The 22484-nt window shown below is 42.9% G+C and overlaps 1 protein-coding gene across 3 annotated transcripts in view; it reads left to right on the forward strand.

The window, feature by feature from the left end:
• Positions 1–22484, forward strand: part of sema6bb (sema domain, transmembrane domain (TM), and cytoplasmic domain, (semaphorin) 6Bb) — a 578950-nt gene that overhangs the window by 95208 nt on the left and 461258 nt on the right. The gene's annotated exons all lie outside the window — the stretch shown is intronic.

A 22484-nucleotide genomic window follows, 5' to 3' on the forward strand; every position in this document is an offset into this window, starting at 1 on the left:
GGTCATATGCCGTGAATTTTTTTTTAAAATGGACTGCTGTTGTTACTTTTGTAGCCACAAGCAGCTAATCATGGCTGAAGCTAGCACAAGTCTCCTATTGACTTACGACCATATGAATTGGGCGCAGAAGTAGGCCATTCAGCCCCTTGAGCCTGCTCAGTCATTCAATAAGATCATGGCTGATCTGTTTCTGACTCTAATTCCACACTACCATCTTCCTCCAGTAATCTTTGATTCCTTTGCCTAACCAGAATCAATCTACCTCCACCTTAAAAATATTCAATGACCCCACCTCCACCACCTTCTGAGGCAGAGAATTCCAAAGTCTCACAACCCTCAGAGAAAATATTTCTCCTGATCTCTGTACTAAAAGAGTGACCCCTAATTTTAAAACAGTGCCCCCTAGTTCTGGACTCACCCACAAGAGGAAACATCCTTTCCACATCTGCCTTGTCAAGACCGTTCAGGATCTTATATACTTCAATCAAGTTTCCCTCACTCTTCTAAACTCCAGTCTGTCCAACCTTTCCTTATAAAACAATCCGCTCATTCCAGGTATCAATCTAGTAAACCTCTTCTGAACCACCTCCAACACATTAACATCCCTCCTTAAATAAGGAGACCAAAACTGCACACAGTATTCAAGATGTGGTCTGTATAACTGAAGCATAACATCCTGACTTTTATTTTCAATTCCTCTCTTAATAAAGGATAGCCTTCTTTATTACTTGCTGCACCTGCATACTAACTTCTTGTGACAAATGCACTAGAGCACCTAGATCCCTCTGCACCTCGGAATTCTGCAGTCGTTCTCCATTTAAGTAATACTCTGCATTTTTTATTCTTCCTGCCAAGCGAACAACTTCATATTTTCCCACATTATACTCTATCTGCCAGATTTTTGTCTACTCACTCAACTTATTTATATTGGTCTGCAACCTCCTTATGTCCTCTTCACAACATACTTTCCTACCTATCTTTGTATCATCTGCAAACTTAGCTACTATGCCATTGCTCCCCTCAGCTAAGTCATTGGTATAAATTGTAAAAAGTTGAGGTCCCAGTACAAACCCCTGCGGGACTCCACTCGTCACATCCTGCCAGTCGGAAAAGGACCCATTTATGCATATTCTGTTTTCTGCCAGCCAGCCAATCTGCTATCCATGCTAACATATTACCCCCTACACCATGAGCTCCTACTTTTCGAAATAACCTTTTATGTGGCACCTTGTCAAATGCCTTCTGGAAATCCGAATATAGTACGTCAACAGGCTCCCCTTTATCCACAGCACACATTACCCCTTCAAAGAACTTCAATAAATTGGTTAAACATAATTTCCCTTTCACAAACTATGCTGACTATTCCCGATTATCTGACTTAGTGATGAAGCACATTTTTCTCATGCAAACCATCTCACTGTCGCCTAATACTGGTAACAGTTACATACGAATTAGGAGCAGGAGTAGGCCACTTGGCCCTTTGAGCCTGCTCCTGCCATTCAATAAGTTCATGGCTGAACTGATTACTCCACATTTCCACCTACCCCCGATTACCTCCCACCCCCTTGCTCATAAAGAATCTATCTACCTCTGCCTTAAAAAATATTCAAAGACTCTGCTTTCACCACCTTTTGAGGAAGAGAATTCCAAAGACTCACGACCCTCAGAGAAAAAAATGTCTCCTCATCTCTGTCTTAAATGGGCGACCCCTTATTTTTAAACAGTGACCCCTAGTTCTAGATTCTCCCACAAGGGGAAACATCCTTTCCACATCCACCCTGTCAAGACCCCTCAGGATCTTTTATGTTTCAATCAAGTCGCCTCTTACTCTTCTAAATTCCAGCGGATACAAGCCTAGCCTGTCCAATCTTTCCTCATAAGACAGCCCGCCCATTCTAGGTATTAGTCTAGTAAACCTTCTCTGTACTGCCTCGACACATTTACATCCTTCCTGAAATAAGGAGACCAGTACTGTACACAGTACTCCAGATTTGGTCTGACCAATGCCCTGTATAGCTGAAGCATAACCTCCCTACTTTTGTATTCAATTCTTCTCGCAATAAACGATAACATTCTATTAGCTTTCCTAATTACGTGTTGTACCTGCATTCTAACCTTTTGCGATTCATGCACTTGGACACCCAGATCCCTCTGCATCTCACAGCTCTGCAATCTCTCACCTTTTAGATAATGTGCTTTTTTATTCTTCCTACCAAAGTGGACAATTGCACACTTTCCTACATTATACTCCATTTGCCAGGTCTTTGCCCACTCACTTAACCTATCTATATCCCTTTGTAGCCTCTTTATGTCCTCTTCACAAGTTACTTTCCTACCTATCTTGTGTCATCAGCAAATTTAGCAACCATACCTTCAGTCCCTTTATCTAGGTCATTTATATAAATTGTAAAAAGTTGAGGCCCAGGACAGATCTTTGTGGCACACCCCTTTTCACTCCCTCTAAGTTATCCTTGATGTAATGGGACTACAAGCCATGCTTTGTGGTAATTGTTACGCTGATCATGCTCATTGATATATATTAAAATGACCCTCCCAACAACCCCCAGACCAGCATCCGTACATTTGTCCTCAGACCCAATGCCAGTGCAGTTATTACAGAAAACACACAACAACAAGTCCTGCCCCAAAATGAAACCCAGAAAATGCTGGTACACTGTACTTATGCCCCAATTTCACCACAAAACTGGAAGAAACTTGCCGCTACTGCCCAGTCAGAGTCTCTTGTTCTAGTGGTGCCTGTTCATTTTTTTCATATCCTTGCCACTTTTTTTCCATTCCTGCCCATTTCCTATCTTCTAATAGTGTTGCTTCAAGTTACGGTACTGTTCCAAAGACACTGGCTTTCTTCTGTTAATTCTCTAAATAACCATCCTTCACCCAAAGGTAGTGAATGTCCGAATGCTATTTTATCATGGGGGTGGGGGAGTGGTGCAGCCATTAAAGCCAAGCTCAATATCTACACTCACCTGACCTCTACATACACACAGACACATACACATCAGGAATCACCAGATAATATTCCGGAATGGGACACTGAGACAAATGTTGTGCCCCTACTGCCACCTGAACTGAGCTTAGACCAGGAGTTTCCTCGGACAGAATTTTACCAACTTGGTGGATGTGGGAATGGAGGCAGGTGGGGAGGGGGAATGTGGTAAAATGGCTTGGGGCCACATTGGAAAGGGTCCCCGATGTCTTCCCACTCTCAACCAATTTTACGAGTGGGACAGAGCAGTGGTGGGCAGGAAATTAAGCATGCTAAACAACCTATTGTCAGGTATTTTCCTACCTTTTGCGGATTTTACCAATGGCGGACAGGACAAACAAAACATGTTCACAAGGTAATCCTTTGACCAAGTCCTAACACACACAATGGGCTGGATTTTATGGCCCTCCCTGAGGCGGGATCGGAGGCCAGGAGCCCATAGGATCTCCGCCCCATCAGCAAGCGATTTCACTGGGAGTGGGATAGGCCAATGATGGCCTTTCAACAGAGGAAAATTGAGGCCTTTAAGTGGCCAATTAATGGCCACTTATGAGCCTCTCCCTACTGGGATCTAACCAACGGTGGGAGGTGCCTCTGCCACATAACAATGGCGTCTTGTAAAACAAGGCACTCCTCTGCAGGGGGTGGGGGGGGGGGGAAGGGGTTTGAAATGATGGTGAGGGTCCCTCCTTCATGGGCAATCTGTAGCCCATGGAGGACCCCTGCTGGAAAAACCTCCACCTCCATGGACACCCCTCCCCTGGACTTCACACCCACCCTCTCACCTCCTTCGTTGGGGCCTCCTGGACTGGCTCTGGTGACCCTGCCTCACTTACCTGAGGTCTGGTGTTCCAATGCTGGGCCTGGGTCCAAGGCCTCTGCAGTACTGGCAGTGGCCCCCTCTTGCGATGGCACTGCTAATACTGCTGAGTTACCGGCCCTGTGATTAGCAGGCAGCTCTTGGAGGAGGGATCCCCATCTTCAAAGGGATGGAGGTCCCAGCACAGGATACTTGAGCAACAAAACGACAAAGGATCACTCCGGGCGGGGGGTTGGGGAGGCAGGAAAAGGCCAAGACAGTGTTCCTCCCCCTCCCCCCACCCCTTACCTTTTTGGCTTGGTGCTGGGAGCCCTGCCTGCTCCACAAAATCCAGCCCAATGTCTTCAACAGTAGACAAACAAAAATAAGCACAATTGCCCCACTTTCCCTGGGTCGAATCATAACCTTTGTTAATCCCTTCAATCCTGACACTCTACACTTTTTAAAGGGAAGCTTAAGATCTTTTTATGTCACTAATCGTGCACAATGCCCTTGCAGACTCTATGGCATGACAAGTGTAATTGTGAACAAGACATGCAGAAATGAGAGAGGTCTTGCAAAACTCCAGATGCCAACTTGCTTACCATCCTGGTCTATTGTCTGTTTCTTATCTCAAGACTGACGGGGACTGAAGATAATGGCTGAGGTTGTCCCAACATTTAGTTGGAGTAAATTTCTGCTCATCTAGGATTGGATGTTGGGCAAGCATTGTGACAAACTGGAGACGGTGGAGGGGTGGACAGTGTGTGGTGCAAATTTGTGACCTAAGCTGAAATTGATAATGAATGAAATGATAGACAGTAGTTTAGTCCATGTAGAAAAGTGCTTTATAAATTGAGACTGTAACCTTCCAGTGCTGCATTAATGTTTAAATATTATGAGCAATATAATGGATAAAATGTCAGAATATATTCCAAAAATTCCATTAAGGAATGATGTTGGTGAACTGGTGGGTCATGGCACTGGGTGTGTCAGGGAGTTGCAAAATTGGAAGTTTGAGGTTCACACAGTATCGGTTCCCTTCGCCATGAGAAGACAGGTTAAGGGAATCATGCTGGACCAAAGAGATGGACCTTTCCAAGAGTACAGTTCCAAAGATGCTTGTATCCCCCCAATATCTGGTCCAAATATCCATTCTTTAAGCATGAACTTAGGTAGCAGGTGTCAGCAGGTGGTTTATCCATGGACGGCATCCCAGTCAAGACAATGTCCACATCAAGCATCCACACAGGCACATTTTCCACCATTGTTCACCAGGAGTGGAAGCTCTCCTTGTTTTTCCTCCCTAATCCAGCAATACTAACATCCAATTATTGCCTTGGCTAAGATCAGCTAACTTAGCCCAAAACAGGAAAAGGAACAGGGCACTGCAGTTAACAAGATCGTATAGAAGCAAATGGACAACTTGATGGAGGAGGAGAGGTAGCAGGCAGCAAGGCAATTATTACACCAAAAAACTGTAGCACTTGACTGTGTGTTAACTCAAAGAGGTGATCAAGCTGTTGGTATGAATGCTCGATGATAAAATATGTTTTTGCTCCCCGAATGACCATGGTTCATAAGGTGCCAAATGTGTTAGATGAATGTGTAGAAAAAACTAACTTGGCTCCTTTTTAACAGAACATCCTCCTTAAATATTTTCAGGGAATGTTAAGCTTGCAATCCACAGAGCTTGCTCGCTCTTTCAAGGGCAGTGATCCTCGGAAGGCTGAGACTTTCTGGTTATAATGCTACTTTTGTCCTGCCACATTCTGCACCAATGTTCCCCGTAGACTTTAACATATTCTGTTGTAATCATCGAATCAAAAAGAAAATCACACTGAGAGCTTGGTTTCTTTAATAGTCTTTACACGAGCTTTATACAATATAATGTGATTTTCCATTAATTCTTTTTTGTTCTTCATAATTTTATAAAGCCTTTGTGTCTAATTCTATGCACTAGCCTTCACAATTACTTTGTATTTCCCACTGTACAAGGTGCAAACTGTTCATAAATGGAAGCAATTACCTGGTTACAATTTGTTGATTATTTTCAGTGATTACCTCAGAGCCATTTTTTTCATTTTTTTTCTTCCTTCTATTGCCTTTAGGATGGACTAGTTGGCACTTTTTAGATAGAAAATGAAAGATCTCTCCCAGGTACCAAATGAAAGCTTCCATTGTAAAGCTTCCCTCTCCCCCAAGTAAGATTTATAAATGGTCTGGTGCAATGGTGAAGTCATTTCAAACTTGGTATCTATTGGCCCTAAAGCTCCTGTTCTTTTCGACAATGTTCATGTAAGTCTTGAGTTCTACTCAAACTTATTTATTTGTCCCATTTTCAGCCACCTTTCCTCTGAACTTGTTGGCACTGGATTGCGGTTCCACAGATGCTGTCAGCTCTCAACCACATTACTTGTGGCCATTCTTCTTATGTGATTGTAGTCACAGCTTGGTGCGCTCACCTGAAATTGCACTTCCATATTTTACTGCTTGGGTTAATGGCAGCATTTGTAGATTAGCATCCGGTGGTATAATTCCAGGGCCTACATATGGTTGACTATCTAGGCAACACACAACGAAGTGCACTTCAGTAAGTCCTGCTGGAAAATGCTTGTGTGTGGAATTCGGGTGAGGGCAGAATCTATCTGATTTATATAAAATGCCTCCCACGACAAATAGCTTATAGTCACTTGCTTTCAAAACTTGCACATGAATAGTATCTATTTGGGTGAGGTATAAAGGTTATCATGTGTAAAATCGTTCCCCAGCAAGAGTTAGCTCCTTCAGAAGAGAAGGGGAGAAAATTGGGGGAAAATTATAGCCATACAAAATAAAGTGAAATTATTGACAAATAACAAGGAATGGGAGTAAGGCAACAGATGCATTCGGCCTCTACTGAGGTTCTTGAACTGCTCCAGCTTCACTCCCATGGTTTATGATGTCTTTCAACTTGCCTGATCAAGATACACTTGAAATTTACAGGCAGCCATTTATTACCATCCCGCTGAAGACAGGCTAAGAGGCAGGAGGCCTCAGAAAATGGCAGTGGCGTAACGCCTGCTGACCGGAGGTGGACAGTCAATTAAACCAATTAAGGGCCACTTCTTGCCCCTGCCGTGTGGTCACCAGGTAAACCAGCTTCAAGGGTGGTTGGGGTGGCGGTGGGGGGGCTTCCTTAATGGCCACTCCATGGTCCACGGAGGGCCCCTCCCCACTCCCAGTGGTAATGGCTGCCCCCGCGACTTCGATGCTGCCACTGAAGGGTTCGCCGCTTTGATCCCTGGGGGCCTATCTGGCTGGCCCTGGCACATTAAATAATAAAAACGTACCTGGCTTTTGAGACCACCTTAACATGAAGGGGTCCTCCTCTTGTTCCTGCAGCCTCAGCAGTGGCTATCTCTATCAGTGACGCTGCCAGTCCTGTGATTGGGCTGGCAGCTCTGAGAGGTGGGCCACCATCCTCAATTGGATGGCACCCCTGGCAACAGCCTCTTAATTGCCCATTGCTGGTAAAATGCAGCCCAGTGCCCGCCATAGGCTGTCAACCTACTTTCGGTCCCAGTGGCAGAACAACCTTGCAGTTGAGAAAATTCCAGCCCATGATTCATTCCTGTGTGTCAAGTTTTTGACACAAGGTTAAACAGCCATTGCCCCTTTTGCATGCCTTGGGTCAACCAGAAAAGGGCCACAAATTAAATTTGACTGCCATGCATTATTAAAGAGGTCCGCTCTTTTGAGAAGCGTTTGTGCTGCATTTGTGATCATTGCTAAAATTAAGATTTCATTTCCCTCAGAGTTAGCAGTGACTTGAGCAAGAGAACACTAATCTGACCTTTGTTAAAAGAATTCAGCAGATTCACCTCCTTTCTATGATCCTGCACAACACAGAATATAGACCTTTAAAAATCCTGTAGAAAATATCACTCGATCCAAGGCTAGATGTATTCAGAATGCTGCTGTATTTCGGACTGATCAGGGATGCAATGTAAAGATGTCTTTTTACATTACCAGGTTTACTTTGCAAAATATAAATCGATTTTTGTCTAAACCTACATTTTTATCATGACTGAGGTTCAAATCTATTTAACTAACATGCTTATATTGTACAATTGCTTTCACTTGAACTCATAGAAAGAAAGAACTTTCATTTACAAAGCAATTCAACACATCTTCAGGGTGTCTCAAAATACTTCGCATTCAAAAATGATTTCTAGTCTGTGGTCACATGATCCAAAGAAAATACAGACAAGAAAGACCATTGGACTCATATTCATGCACCCATTTAAAATAACCTTGCATTCGAACTATTAAAACATCTAATTGTTTCTTAAGCGGTTCCAGGAATTTACCTCCGCAGCTTTATCTGGGAGTCCATTCCATGTGGTGTTTGTTCTGTGCGGGAAAACTTTCTGATGTCAGTATTCAATTTACGTTTTACTGGTTTGAACTCTTGTCCCCATTTCTTGTTCTGGATTTACCTATTCTATTCCCTTGATCATCTATGCTTCGAAGATCAACTATCAGACACTTTTTCTTTGAAGGCAGAAAAGGCCAGAAATCTCCAAGTTGTCCTCCATAATTTAGAGCTTTGAAAGCAGTGATGAGTCTCATGCCTCCTCTATACTGGCTCCCTCTTGAATGCCATCTCCCTTGTGTCTCAGCATTCATAGTAGGACATAGTACTCCAGCTGTTGTATATTTGGTTAGTCTAGCTAGGAGAGATTACTGTGTCTTAGGCAAGTTTTAACAATAACTCGTGTATTACATATTAGAGCTTTATTGCAGCTTTATACAAGTATGTCTAACTCCACTGATGCCATGCTGCTTCTCCTTCAAGTCTCTCTCTTTCTCATGTGATCTCTTACATCATCATAGTGGGAGGTATTACTGACCAACATTAACCCTTTCAAACCCTTATACTATACCAGGTATAGTCCGTTATCATTATGTAGGCACAAACAGCAACTAATTTGTGCACAGCAAGATCTCACAAACATGAAATGAATTAACAGTTAATCTTTGTGTCATGATAGTGATTGAAGAGTGTCGGGCAGGACACTTGAGAATCCTCCCTGCTTTTTTAATAGGACCATGGAATAGTTTATGGACAGACAGTTTAATGTTTCATCTGAGACAACACCCCTAACATTCCAGCACTTCCTCTAGCTCTGTATTGAAATATTAGTTCTGATCACATGCTGCAGTCCTGGAGTGGGGCTCAAACCCACATTCTTGCGATGAAGAAGCAAGTATTCTACCAGCCTACTCAATTAAGTCATGACCGAACATTGCGATCAGGATTTGAAGTCAATTATGCTTCAGCAATCTTGCATTGATGTTTAAGTTTCTGACTGTGAACATTTTCACCTGTAGTGGATGATTTGAGCACTGTGCATTATTAAAGAGCTCCATTGTTTTTGAAGTAAATACAGATTTGTGTTGCATTCCTGATCAATCCTATTCTGAAAATACAGCAGCATTCTAAATGCATTTGTTCTTGGGTCAGTGCACATTTTCTATGGGTTGTTTAAAGGCTGCACTCTGCGTGCTGACCCAGCAATATGAACAATCTGTCCAGACAGGGCCAGCCTGAAAAACAAATGGCAGCATCCAAGACTGTTACTGTTTGCTGCAGTGACATAGTGCCTCTGGCATTCCACGGAAGAGCAAATTCTCAAGGTGGGCCTCCATGCCACTGCAGGGATCTGTGGCAGGTTTCTTTTTATGACCGAGCTGAAGGCTGAGTTTATTGTTCCTCTGCAGGCAGCATTGCAATATTAATATAATGGAATAAGAATTTGAAATAATGGCAGAATGCTGGAAACACTTGGGTTTGGCAGCATTTGTGGTGGGAATGGAAAAGTTGCCATTTTGCAGTTTGGACCCATTGTCGCCTCTCTTTATCTCCGATCCATGGCATCTTTAAACCTGCTGAATTAGTTTGCTCTGGAATGGAGCCTAATTATTGCTCAACATTGCCACAACTGGCTTAGGCTTTGGTCAAAGATCCCCACAGTGACACAATGGCTCTTCTAGCTCTCGTCAATAGAAAGTTATGCTTAGACAAATTAACACTTGGGCAGAGTAGGCTATACTCAGCTTTACTAAAGGATATTTGGAGGCGGTTCTTGTGGTCAACTGTGCAAACAGATCAGAAGTTACAAAAGACAGCCCATAGCTTGAAAGCTTGACATAAAGATGGCAGCTGATGTTTGATAACTGACGTGCTGTCATACAAATCCATATTGATTTACTAGCAGATCGGTTACACATCTGTGCTTTTTGTATCAGAGGATTTCAGCATTGGATAGTTTCTCAGTTCCCAGGTTCTCGTGTTTCATAGAAATGTGTTAAAAAGGAAACATATGTTATGTTGACCCAGTGGCGATAAGTGATCAGTTTTGGTTACACACTGTGTACATAATAACCTTCAAACACTTGCATAAATATTACCCAAAACAAGTTGTACAGGCATGAAATGAGTATTATGGGGAGAATGGCTGATACAGTTGGTTAGGCACTGGCCTTTAAGTACGAGCAGCCGAATTCAAATATAACCCAGATTTATGGTTTGAAATCTCCTTTGGCTTTGTACATGAGTATGGGCAGTCTTTAAATAGGACCTTTTTGCACTTGTTAATAGAAATGGTGCAAGTGCTGGGGAAATGTAATGGTTCCATTCCAAGAACCCAGTGCCACCACCAAATACTCCCACAGCAACTGTGCTTACTGGGTTAGATATAGGGATACATTTTCTGATTATAATTTTCCAGCAGCAGGAGCATATACTTGAAATTGCATATGCAGCCCATGATTTCCCATCCATTTATTTTAATGGATAGGAAGTCACTGAGGAAAGGGGGGAAACCATTGTGCAGTTTCTCTATACACTCTGGTGGGTGAACCTCTGAGACAGCAGCATGCAATAGGACAATTTACCATGACCGGAAAGTTCCGTTTACTCTGCCTATATCTCGGCAGTGTTCTATGCAATTTCCATTTTCCACATCATCCACCCTGTAGCCTCTGAGATTGCCAGTTTAATGCTAGGCACAGTTGTGAGCTTGGGTTGTGGCTAGTCAGAACTCCTCTCAGATTGCTAAAGTGCATATTACACCAGATACATCCAAACAGCCAGGGAGACTAGCATCACATCAGTCTGGGCTGGATTTAAATTAGCTCCCAAATCTAACAGACGTCGCAGGGAGTGCCAACCAGGAAATCATGGGTCAGCAGTGCTTATTCTCCATGCACTTGAATCAATTGGATAGAAATTCAGGAACTGCAGGCATGCAATATTCTGGCCAACAATCCCTGCGAGTGACATTGCATGTCAACAGCATCCTACTGTGGAATCACCCCTTAACTACCACATGCATCATTTTGGAAAGGCTGTCGGCTAGTGAATATGTCAGTGAAGGTACACAGTCTGCGTTTGACATAAAGCCATCAATGTGTCAGCTGCAAAATTTTCCAAATGGTTGAACCATACAAACCAGGATGATCCACAGCTTGATTCCTGCTATATATTTTTTTATTCATTCATGGGATGTGGTCGTCACTGGCTATGCCAGCATTTATTGCCCATCCCTAATTGCCCTTGAGAAGGTGGTGGTGAGCTGCCTTCTTGAACCGCTGCAGTCCATGTGGGGTAGGTACACCCACAGTGCTGTTAGGAAGGGAGTTCCTGGATTTTGACCCAGCGACAGTGAAGGAACGGCGATATAGTTCCAAGTCAGGATAGTGTGTGACTTGGAGGGGAACTTGCAGGTGGTGGTGTTCCCATGCATCTGCTGCTCTTGTCCTTCGAGGTGGTAGAGGTCGTGGGTTGGAAGGTGCTGTCTAAGGAGCCTTGGTGCGTTGCTGCAGTGCATCTTGTAGATGGTACACACTGCTGCCACTGTGCGTCAGTGGTGGAGGGAGTGAATGGCACACCATGCACAAACAATCGAGCAAGCAGGCTGCTTTGTCCTGGATGGTGTCGAGCTTCTTGAGTGTTGTTGGAGCTGCACCCATCCAGGCGAGTGGAGAGTATTCCATCACACTCCTGACTTGAGCCTTGTAGATGCTGGATATGTTGAGTTAGATGTCTCAGCCAGGGCAGTGGAAGAGGTTCCTGCTCTGGATCATTGTCCAGTGACCCTTGTTGGAAAATACACGTGCAGATGTCACCGTGTCAGACTGGGTTGTAATACCCTCCTCAATTGCATCGTCTAATAACACTGGCTGTTAAAGTGATGATAGACCACTTGGACAGCCGTTGACTGTGGAGCTGTAGTGCACCACAGAGTCAACTCTTTCAGCAGAGGAAGGAGGGAAAAAGTTGTGAGATTGTTATATTTGAGTTATATTGATGGTTGCCACTGCATGTTGTCAATTTTGTGTTAGTTTTTATGTTGCTGTCCTTTCTTTTACTTGAAGCTCTTCTTCCTACTTCAGTGTCCTCACCTCCCTCAGGTGATGCTCTGTTCCAAGCAGCCATTCTGCATTCATGAGCCTAGAGAGGAAGTGCAGAAATTTCCTCAGGGCTCCTCTGTCAACCGGTGTAACTTCGGCAGGACAGCAGAAAGCCAGGATCCACATATAAACCCAGTTTCCACATACTTTCTGCCGACCTTATGGCAGTCAACAGGGAGAAACCCCAAGGAAGGTCCTGGTGTGTGTGTCAGCTGGATAAGCAACCATCGTAACTGGCCTCTGAATCATCCAACGTCTACAGGCAACAAGGCTTATCAGATAGTCATCGGGAGTGGGATCCCTAGCTGATTGCTTTTTCTCTCTCTAACACAGGAGTATTGCAGTCAATTGTACTCCTCCAATGGCACCCAGGCTGAGATCAGCTAACTCAACACAGACCAGTGAACAAACTTAGGGGCTTTCAGGTCTATATCGATAACCGTTTACTTACTGGCTAAACTATCAGGTGACTTCAGACAATAGAAATCTCAGTACTTTCAGCTTCAAACCATAACTGTTTACTATTATCTGGGACACAGAAGAGCATTGCCTGTCCAAAAGGAGCTTGTGGTTTTGTAGATGTTCTATAGCCAAGTACAAGTAATATGAGCCTTGTTGAAACTGTGTAAGCCATATTTATAATTGGGATATTTTAGGTTTCATTGAGATGTCAAACACATTTAATTTTATTAGCGTTGTAATTTTGCGTGCTCTAATAAAAGATTCCATTGCAGGGACTATTGATATGAGGCGCCAGCCACTCTGCAAAGGGAAAGAAGCAAGAAACTGCCTTCTAAACTAATTATTTTCCAGCCATTTGTTGTTCTGAATGCAAACTATGTGTCTCAAGAATAGAAATCTTGCACCTTGTATAACCAAAGAAATGGAAAAATTTCTACCAAAATTCCTGCTGGATATCTAATGCTAGATTTCCTGGCCACTGGGATCATTTGCACTGGTACATAAGGCTCAGGGAGGTGAAATTCCATATCGCTGGATCCCTAGATGAACTGCCCATCACTATCTTCCAGCCAACCTTGTGGACCACGCATTCTCCATGGGGCTCCATCTTAATATTATAATATATTGGAAATGCCATTTAAACAAGGTGACACATGATTGTTCTGTGTGCTCAGCTTGCCCATGTGTACGTGAAAGTGAAAGACATAATCTGGGCTTTGAGGAAGTTTGTTTTTAAAGCTTGAACTGCAGGATTTTTGATTGATGGATTATTGTTTGCAAGATGTTAGTGGTGAAATCAAAAATAGGAATATTGGAACTCCTACAGGATTTCTGCCATTTTCTGGATGGAAAAGTGGATAAAAGAAGAATGCAAGACGGAAAGTTTCAAGACACATTCTTGGGAGACTGGTTTATACAATGATTTATTCTGAATGTTTCTATCCATGTGCTTTGAATTTAACTAGGTTTATTCCATTGGTACAGAACGTCTGCTAGTTTGGCTCCAACCTGAAAATCTCAGAGCAGCTACAGTCTGTGTGGGAAATGTAAAAAATGTCACTCTAGTGTTGTGGAGAGTACTTTCCTGAGGTGGGGGTTGCTAAGGCACATTTTCCATGTGAAGTAGAGGAAGCTTTACTCTACATCTATTAATGCTTTACCTGACCTGGAGGTGCATGTTGGGACATTTTGTATGAAAGACCCCATGAAAATTCACAGAGAACAAAATTCTGTGGGACTTAACTTACAGTCAGAAAGAAGATTGAATAGCTGAAGGGGAGGCAATGGTATGAGTTCCTTGGTTTCCTATGAAGCTAAGCATACATTATCCTGTCACTCTGGCTTAGTCAAAGCCTAACTTTATTGGCTGCCTTTTTCCTTTTGTGAAACCTACATTGGGCAGCTGTTTTTGACAGCCTTTGGAGGAGGGAGGCGAAGGTCATCCCTCCTAAAGATCATGTGACTGGAAAACAGCATAGAGGGTCAGAGTAGCGGAGTCAAATTGCAGAGCAATAAATCTGTATGAAAGGAAGAACATTTCATTCCTTGATAACCATTGGAAGAGAAATATTACATTAATTCATAAAATCTATACTTTAGCTTTGTGGTAGTTTTAAAACCTTTTATTCACATATAAATACTTCATGAGCAGAATATTAATAAGTTCATGTGCTTGCTTGTGTTATTTAATTAGCAGTTTTGCTTAATTGGAAAAGTGCAGTTGCATTAAAATTATTAATATTCGTGTCCAATTGAGACTTTTAATTATTCACATAATAAAACATAGTCACATGTACCATTTTCAAATGCCTTTTTTAACTTAGCAAACAAAATCATAAAGCTGTCTTCTAAGATGCATCACAAACCTGTATCATAAATCACAAACCTATATCATCATTAAAAAGGCTTTAATCGCAGAGTGCTAAGTAATGGACTTTGAATTAGTTTGATAAATTAACATTTTTTCCTGGCACTGTCTCCCAGCTGCAGGTGCTGGCATGCTATAAAGGAAACCATGGGCGCCTTCAGCCCTCTGGGTTTTCTGCCGAAATTACCATTCCTCATACATAGGAGCGGATTATTTTACCTCAGCTGTGACCAAGCCTTTCTCAACTTCCACACTTTCAAGCAGGAGTGGGGAACTGTGGATTTTTTCCCCCTTCTAGCACAGGGTACTGAGGCTAATTGTAGCACCCAAACTGCTACCCCAGCTAACCTGAGCTAACTTAGCACAGATGAGGGAATTGAACTTGGGACCTTCCCATGTTCAACTGGAAGCTGGAAGCTTACAACCGAGGAACTGAGGGGAAAAAAAATTGAGTAGACTTTAACATAATCAATAAGCATTGATACATACTAAATATTAAGATGAATGAATAATGATAACCCTTTAACCCTGGTTCCCCAGGCCTAGCATATCTGGGATGATTTGCTGTGCTTCATCATGATTGAAATATGAAGAAAATATCATCAAGTTCTGAGATGTCGGATGGAAGATTTTCTGAGGTGGGGACCGAAAGCAGGTCTTGACCCCGGTGGTGATGCCTGGTTGTTAGGCTGCGCGATCTTACTGGAGGTGACCGATTTAAGAGGCCGCCTCCAGGGGTACCGGCCAATTAAGGAGAGGTGGGCGCTGCTGTGGCAGGCAGCCAGAACGTGAGGGCACCCCTTTGAAGATGCATGAAATTATGAAAAAAATATTTGTGGCAACAGCTGCTAGGCCGTCATTGTCAAGGGGAACCCCCTCAACAGGATGACATGTGACCACAGCTCTGGCCCTATGTCAGAAGCGGCTCCAGAGGGGTCGGGGATAAATAAAAGAGGCCTTACTGGCTCCTCAGCTTGACGCCAGGAGGCCACCTCTAGGGACCTGCCGGGCTTTGCCCACAGTGGGGGGCCTGTACATTGCCTACCTTTCTCCAATTCCAGGAGTTTAATCTTTCACAGCTGGCTGGGGACCTCCTATTATTTCCTGCGGACTCCATGTCCACCACATATTGGCTTGTAACTTTTATTCATTTTATTTTGAATTCCCCGTCTCTGTTTCAGTTCTGACTCCAATGAGGATGCAACTCTGCAGGCTCTGACAACCTTCAATCTCTTGCTGGGGAAAGAATTGCTATGTGTGTTCGATCTAGTGAAATCATAAATGCATTTATAAAGATGCATCAAATCTTCCTCCCATGTGGCAACCTTTCATAAGTCTGGATAGTGAGTGTTGGCAGGTGATTTCTCTGTGGATACCATCAAAGCAAAACTTGACCTTGTTCTCATTAAACAGCCACAGCCACACTTCTCCAGCAGGGCTCACTGGATTGCAATCATGAGTAGGAACTCTGGCTGATTTCCTTCTGCCCACCCACCCACTCAGTGCAGAGGCGCTAAAACCAACTGTAGAGCTCCATTTGCTATCCCAGCTGAGATTAACTAACTCTTAGAAGTAGAATCATAGAATGGTTACAGCATAGAAGGAGGCCATTGGCCTGTCTTGTCTGTGCCAGCTCTCTGCAACAGCAACTCAGCTAGTCCCACTTTCCCACCCTTTCCCCATAGTCCTGCAATTTTTCTCTCTTCAGGCACTTATCCGATTGCCTCCATCACACTCTCAGGCAATGCATTCCAGATTCTGACCACTTGCTGTTTTTAAAAAAAAAAAATTCTCATGCTGCCATTTAGCTCTTTTGCCATTCATGTTAAATTTGTGTCCTTTTCACCATTGGGTACACACTCTTTATCTGTTCTGTCTAGACCCGTCATGAGATTTGATAGAGGTGTTCAAAATCTTCTCTCGACCGCCTCTTCTCTAAGAAGGACACCCACTTTTCCAGTCTATACTTTTAATTGAAGTCCCTCATCCCCGGAACCATTCTTGTAAAGTATAGAAGTTTACCATGCAGACAAGAATTGAAAATGTGCTTGCTGGTCTCTTTGGGTTAGTCCTATATCGGGTGATGCCTTTACCCAGTAGGCCATCAGGGGACCTTCAGCTTTATGCCCTTAATAAAGAAGGAAAGCAGATATCCTGTTAATGGCTGGAATGCGAGAAGGTTCCTTAACTTGATACTGATGGAGACACAAAGCACTGACCTTACTGTATATTCTGGGAATTAGAAGAAGCCTTATCAGGAAGCTCACCCGTGGACAGGAGGGAATGAGGATACTCCTGACAGAATAATAAGCAGCAGACATATCTTCGAAGCATTACTTGAATTCAGTCAAGCTGGCTTACTGGGTTGTTTAAAAATTCAAAACAACATTTTATAAGCTGAACTTTTTTAGTTAAGTAATTTGATTTATCTTTCTTTCATCATAAAATCTATAAAGTTCACAGTTCATTTTGTGAATACAATTTTGGCTGATTTTAACTTTTCCTTCATTGAAGAGCTGAGGCCCACAGTGTAGAACATCATCCTGGGTGAAAAGACTAGGAGAGAAGCTGAAGCAAACTCAGAAGTAATCATTCAGTGATACTAGGATTGAGTTTCAGAAACCAGTAGATTAGAGGATTGAGCCGGAGGTCATGTTCCAAACAGACAAAGCTCTTGACCTGCCCTATCGAACAACACTTTTGTTTGAGAGAGGTTCCATTTTTTTTTGTTGGGACTGGAATGTCCCTGGAGAGAAAATGAACTCTCCTCCTTAGCAGACTGGTATCAGGTTATCTTTGGCCCAAGCAGACACATTTTGCAGTCAGTCTGAATTTGGCCGCATTCACGGTGCACTTGGGAGAAATAGATAGTCTGCATCAGAGATAACAGGCACAAAAGCCATTCAGCCCTCTTTACATATAATCTACCTATTGTACAAGCAGCTCTTTAGCTGCTCAACTATATAATGGGGTGCTGCATTTCTCATTTAATGAAGCCCACATGCTGTGGATGTTTGTGGAAATAAATTGCAGTGGAACTTTGATTAGCTGCACTTCCATTATCTGCAAGAATTTTTGTGGGAATCTGGATTTACTTTTGTATAAACCAACTAAAATGTAATTGTGGATTTTTAATTGCGATTTCAAACTCTGGATCCATGATCCAGCAGAAGCAGCTGTCAGCAGATATTTAGCTGAAGGCACAGAGACCAGTAGGACTTGAAGCTTTGGCTAGAGGTTTCGGCAGGGGCTAGGCTGTTTCCATTCTTTTTCAATAATACCTCATTTTTAAAATGCAAAAAAAATGGGTTATTTTCTGCACGTACTGGGAACTTGTAAATGCGACAACCAGAAGTTAATGTGCTAGACTCTCTGTGTAGGGGGGTTCTTGATTGTCCTTGAATTTCCATTGTCTACTGAGGACACAGCTCTGCAGTGTAACGGAGTATTAGCATTTTACTGTTAATTGGGATTCTCACTTGTTCTTGAATGGTCCTGTTCAGAGAACATCTGTTCTGTTCTAATTCGCTTTTTCCTTTGTGTTGCCTCCTTTTCAGTAACTCCCAAATCTCCACATTTTAAATTAGGAGCTGATGGCTTAAATGCACGGCTCAGTGTGGTATTGAATTACACAGACCAGCTAAGTCACAGGTTTGATCCGTGTTGTGCTGAATTTAGTGGGATTTAGTTGAGTCGATATTGAGAGCACTAAAACTTATCTCCACTCACATTTTATGTAGCATGGACAGCAGAAGACCCCAACTTCAGCTCAGTCGAAAGATTTAATTGCCTGTCTCTGCTGATTGAGCTGCTGTACATGGCTGCGTTTCATTCTAGTCAATGTTTATACCTAGTTAGCCATGAGCCTCTACTCCTTTTAAGAATCTAAATTCCTTCCACTTAGTCACCTTGTGCAGAAATTTATGTTTGGGAATTTCTTTGGAGCTTCTCCTGCTCTGTCACAACTTAGGAGGTTTGGTAGAAATCCCATTTACACACACAAATTTGGTTATTTTTGCCATTATGGCGACACAGCAGGTGACCCCCGACCCCCCACCACCCGCCCAAGGAATTTCTTGGTGCTGGACACCTTTGCTGAGGTCATGTGCTTCTTGACTAAGAATTACATTTTTCAAGAGTTACAAAGAGAAAATGGTCAAAACGCTTGTGCAGCATATATTGTATGAATGACAAAAGAAAATTGGAGCCGAGGTCGCTTGAAGGAAGCGCATACTGGTAACTGCCTGTTGATCCCATCACCAAAATCATGTTGAGCTTTCACTGTCAAAAGATATCAACACTCTACCTTGTGATGGGCAAAAGCACAAAATTGCCCCTAATTTAGCACTAAATCGTCAATCTTACTCTGAGACTGTTGTGGAAAATGGGAAAATGTTGCAATGGTGCAGTTGTGGCTGCTGTTCTGAGGTTGGTGCTGAAATATGTTGTTGGAGCAATGCAGAGGGAGCTGCACCTGATTTGGCAGTGCTTCATACAGCCACAGGTTGCCCAGAGGGGAATTGTTTCATTTCCCCAGCACTAACATTTCTCAATTTGATGAGCACAGAATTCACAAAAGAAAGATTTATTTTTTAAAAAGACAGACATCAAATTGTCTTCAGCTGAAATGCTGAATGGTAGATAAAAACCCATAGAACTGGAGTGTTTTACTGTTTATTAATAAGTCACAGTGAGAAAGGTAGCTCTCGACAGACAGCCAAAGAAATGTTATGCTTTTACATATCAAAGTAATAACAGAATTGTGTCAAAACAGAGTATGAATCATTGAAAGTGTGGCTAAATGGCTTGATGAAAGGTCACTGACCTGAAACATTAACTCTGCTTCTCTCTCCACAGATGTTGCCAGACCTGTTGAATATTTCCAGCATTTTCTGTTTTTATTTATGGTTAAATGGCCTGTCTGTCATGAAACTGAGGCCTGCAGATCAAAAAGGCCCCAGTTTTAATCCTTGATCTGTGCTGCGTTAACTGTACAGCCAGGGGAGCAACAATAACGTTACAATTGAGCTCTGTACTCCTGGGTTAGGGAGGTGGAAAAATCAATTAGAGCTGATGCATCTGATGCATTCACCGTCTCCTGCTGGAAGGTACAGAGCTATATACATTGATAAAGGACAGGATTAATGTCAGTGATGCTGCTGACCCTACTGACTCGAGGAATGTCCAGCAGGACGCAGGAGACAACTTTGCTCATGAACCATACTCTAGAGGGGTCAGCACTTTAAGTGAAGAAGTGCGGAAATTGGGGGCGGAGGGGAAGGGGGGAGAGAAATACACAGCTTGCAATGATTCAAGGGGAGAGAAAGATTTGTGGGAATTTCTTCATTTGTACACCTCCCTCTGAAATAGTTTTACAGTGAAAGATAAAAGTTTACAAGAATCTGTTTTGATTCTGAAAATATTGATCTTCAGAGCAGTTTAATAATCTTCCAGATAAGCCCGCCCTCCCTGCTAAATAGCTCTGGAGAGGACCAGCCATGTTCGACTCAGAGCAATGCCATTCCAATTGCCAGGACCCTTGATCTCGGGCCTGCTCAGAAACTGATTCAGAGTTGCCCGACCGAAAAAAATCGGCTTCTACACTTCCTTCAAAGGATAATCTATGAGCCATCTAATGCAAGCTGAGCCTAATGGACTCTAGGATTGTGCAGTGTGCCCCTGTTCAATGTAAGGAATCAGTTTTTAATGGGCGCCATCTTTATGCTGGGTGAGCACGTCTTTGATTGATGTAGCAACAATCCATCCTTTATTAGAGAATGAAAAGCATCTATACTGCATTAATCTGTAAATTTTGATCCTTGTCATGTGTAGTGATGCATTACAAAAAGGCTGTTGTCTTGTTAGCTACTGTCATCAGTGCATATTCCAGCATACTCAGAACATAATTACATTCCGGTCCATCAGAAGTCAAGTAAAACTTGAATTAATTATTTATTGCCTCAGGTCCCTTTAAGACTATTCACAATGACATTGCAAGCTTCCTAGTTTGTAAGTGCACTGCTCAGTGAAGAAATAAGCCATGCAGATCTGGAAGGTTCCAGGTCCGATCCCCAGTCTGTGCCGTGTTAGCTGATGTCAGTGAGAGTGGAGAGAGAAGTGTTGTTTAGCCTCGGTGCTTCTGGGCTAGGAATGAGGAAGAACCAGCCAGGATCCCTCCTGCCGGTCACTACCTGCTCTTGATGGCTTTTGCTGTATGTTGGAAGGTTGGGCTCAGCTGCCTTGCGCACTGTGCCTGAACAGCTTGCTGACTCTCACTCTAGCAGAAGTCACTGCACAGGGATCAGGAGTGGGAATCTTGTCCAGTTTCCACCTTCCCAAATCCATTGTGTCCAATTGCAGAGCATCCCTGTTGCCCGGCTGAGATCAGGGCCTGGAAATTGGATCACGCCTAAATTGGAGCACAATTTCTAGTGCGTTGCCTGTGGCATACACCAAATGAGAATGAGGTCAGTAGCAGGGTCTTGAGAAATTGGGTTGCTGGCTTCACTTTGAGTGAGCTGCAAGCACCAGTCACAGCTTCAGAGGCAGCTCAGCGGTCTCCGGAACCTCCAAGATTGGCCTGCTCAGGCTTCAGGCAAGGTTATTAAAAGAATCTGAGGAATTGGAAGGGGGTGGGGAGGAGCATAAATTAAATGTGGAGTTGTGAGGAGGACTCCAGGTTTCATAAAACAGTGAATAAAATAACAAAAACTTACCTTTCTAGTGGCAGCCTTTTCCAGTCCCTGGTATGGCTGCCAAGTGCCTGAAGAAACTAAGCGCAGCATGCACTGTGCCTGCTGTCCAATCTTTGCATATGCAAAGGGCCCAACACATGTTTCAAGTGTGCACCCTAGACACTTATGGAAGAACCTTTACCAATATGGAAGGCAGCATATTTCCTGCATGGAATAAGCATTCACGCATCGCCCACTATATTGAACCTAAGGCCTGTAAAATTGTGCAGCAAAATCCCATTTCGAGACACAGTAGCTGCCTCAGTTGGGTATCAACCTGGGAAAAAAAACATTCATCCACTCAACAATAGGAGGGAGTTGGGAACTCCCTTCACTCAGTAAGAAAGAACTTGTATTTTTATTTTTATTAATTTTTTTTTCTATTTTTTAAAATTTTATTTAGAGATACAGCGTTGAAACAGGCCCTTCGGCCCACCGAGTCTGTGCCGACCATCAACCACCCATTTATACTAATCCTACATTAATCCCATATTCCTACAACATCCCAACCTTCCCTCACTTCCCCTACCACCTACCTACACTAGGGGCAATTTATAATGGCCAATTTACCTATCACCCTGCAAGTCTTTGGCTGTGGGAGGAAACCGGAGCACCTGGCGAAAACCCACGTGGTCACATGGAGAACTTGCACTGAAAACCATCTCCTCTTTTGTTCTGTTTAGTTACGGTTTTGTTATGTTACTGTTTTGTCTGCCACAGTTTCTGCAGCACAGAGTCATTTACATAAATGATTTGGACTCCGATAATGGAGGTAAGGTGTCAAAACTTGATGTTTTGCCCAACTGATCAATGCCTGCTTTAATACTTCACATGAGCATCCTCTCACTATAATTACCCCTACCCACCTACCTGCTATATCCTTTATGCCCTTCTACTTCATGGGTGATTCAACTCTTCCCTTAAATACAGCAGTGCTGTATGTTTCAATGATTCTGTGTGGCAGTGAATACCACATTCTCTACTCTCGGTATAAAGAAATCCTTTGTAAATTATTCATTTGTTCTGTCAGTGGCTATCTTATATTTATGCCCATTTGTTTCTGGACTAAACAAGTGAAAACTGTTTGATAGCGAACTTTATTTTTTTATAAGTCTAAAGTTTTCTAACACTTCTCCTTAATTTTTCTTTTTCCAG

Source organism: Heterodontus francisci, chromosome 36, assembly GCF_036365525.1.
Source record: "Heterodontus francisci isolate sHetFra1 chromosome 36, sHetFra1.hap1, whole genome shotgun sequence".
NCBI classification, from domain to species: domain Eukaryota; kingdom Metazoa; phylum Chordata; class Chondrichthyes; order Heterodontiformes; family Heterodontidae; genus Heterodontus; species Heterodontus francisci.